Genomic DNA, 2,158 nt, shown 5'->3' with positions numbered 1-2,158 from the left:
GAACCCTGTGGCACTGATGCCTCCACAGGCAGGGACTCAGATGTTTGCCCGTTGACAACCACCTTGAGGCTTCTGTCCTGCAGGTAATTTCCCAAGAGTCGTAGCAAGCCACCCTGGATGCCTTTAGCACGAAGCTTTTCTAGTAATCCGTTGTGCCATACTTTATCAAAAGCTCCTGCTATGTCCAAAGCAACCACTATAGTGTCCTTGCCGTCGTCGAGGGCGTCCTGCCAATGCCTGGTGAGAAGCATCATTAGGTCGGAGGTTGACCTTCCAGGTCTGAACCCAAACTGTTGGTCTGAGAGGAGGGCATTGTCCTTGAGATGGCTACACACCACCTCTGCCACGACCCTCTCAAACACTTTACCCACCACTGACAACAGGGATATGGGTCTGTAGTTTTTGGGTCCGTCCTGGAGCTTTTTGTGTGCAGGAACTACTCGAGCCTCCTTCCACACTGAAGGCCAGACGTTTTCCCGTACACAAGTTGTGAACTTGGGTGAGAGGGCAGCCAGTTCCTGGGAGCATCGCTTCAGCAGGTGCGGGCTGATGTCATCAGGGCCGGTGGCTTTCTGTGTGTCCAGCCCCCGCAATAATCGCTTCACCTGCTGATGCGTCACCTCCACCATGGTGACAGTCTTCTCACATTGCTGGACCAGCTGAGGCGGTGGCTGCTGTGGATTCCCGACCTTCATTTTTCCAGCAAACAAGGAAGCCAGCAACTGTGCCCTCTCCTTACTGCTGGTGGCGACAGTACCGTCCTGCTCTCTCTCTCTCTCTCTCTCTCTCTCTCTCTCTCTCTCTCTCTCTCTCTCTCTCTCTCTCTCTCTCTCTCTCTCTCTCTCTCTCTCTCTCTCTCTCTCTCTCTCTCTCTCTCTCTCTCTCTCTCTCTCTCTCTCTCTCTCTCTCTCTCTCTCTCTCTCTCTCTCTCTCTCTCTCTCTCTCTCTCTCTCTCTCTCTCTCTCTCTCTCTCTCTCTCTCTCTCTCTCTCTCTCTCTCTCTCTCTCTCTCTCTCTCTCTCTCTCTCTCTCTCTCTCTCTCTCTCTCTCTCTCTCTCTCTCTCTCTCTCTCTCTCTCTCTCTCTCTCTCTCTCTCTCTCTCTCTCTCTCTCTCTCTCTCTCTCTCTCTCTCTCTCTCTCTCTCTCTCTCTCTCTCTCTCTCTCTCTCTCTCTCTCTCTCTCTCTCTCTCTCTCTCTCTCTCTCTCTCTCTCTCTCTCTCTCTCTCTCTCTCTCTCTCTCTCTCTCTCTCTCTCTCTCTCTCTCTCTCTCTCTCTCTCTCTCTCTCTCTCTCTCTCTCTCTCTCTCTCTCTCTCTCTCTCTCTCTCTCTCTCTCTCTCTCTCTCTCTCTCTCTCTCTCTCTCTCTCACCAGCTACCCCCACTCCATGTTAATAAGAGGAATATTTCTAGATCCTCCCATACTAAATTCCTTGGTATAATTTATGATGAATCCAGCAATTTTAAACTTCATATTGATAATCTCACCCTAAGAATTTCCAGACACATTGCCTTACTCCATCAAATTAAAGATCTAATGGCCCTACAGGTATTGAAATGTATATATTATGCCCATATCCACCCTTTACTTACCTACTGTAATGCAATATGGTGCACTACATATCCTACCTACCTAATACCTTTGCAAAATTGTTAGAATAATTACAAATAGCACTTACTTACAACATACTCCTTCCTTGTTTAAACAAACCAAATCCTAAGATTAGAAGACATAACCAAAATTGCTATATCCGCTTTAATGTACACTAACAAGATATCCACGCAAACTGTCCGGCCTACCCTTACCCATGATACACGTCATTGTGACCAACTACGTCCTCCCCCTCATCGTCTCTCAAAATGTCGTCAGTCAACACAATACTTGGGACCTGTACACTGGAACCAAATCCCCACTTGCATTCAAAATTCACCATCATTAGCAACTTTCAAAAATAAATGAAAAAGACACATCCTAAATAATTACTAATGCTTGTCTAAAATGTACTATATACTCTTGTGCTTGTTTTTACTGAAGATGATCGTTAGTTCATCATAATAATAATTCTTAGCCCCATCTCGTGTACTTGCATCATCAAAATTACTTCAATATTTTTATTTTTTTCATTTCTATTTTTGCATTTTGTACGTTTGTATTTGTTTTTC

The 2,158-nt window shown here is 45.8% G+C and overlaps 1 pseudogene; it reads right to left on the bottom strand.

Annotated features, from left to right (window-relative positions):
• The window catches only part of LOC123508369, a 13,365-nt pseudogene extending 11,436 nt beyond the window's left edge, over positions 1–1,929 (bottom strand).
• Between the last annotated feature and the right edge of the window lie 229 nt (positions 1,930–2,158).

The sequence above is a fragment of the Portunus trituberculatus genome, chromosome 3 (assembly GCF_017591435.1).
Source record: "Portunus trituberculatus isolate SZX2019 chromosome 3, ASM1759143v1, whole genome shotgun sequence".
In the NCBI taxonomy this organism is placed as follows: domain Eukaryota; kingdom Metazoa; phylum Arthropoda; class Malacostraca; order Decapoda; family Portunidae; genus Portunus; species Portunus trituberculatus.
Note: the sequence above shows the minus strand (reverse complement) of the source record. Positions and strands in the feature narration are given on the sequence as shown.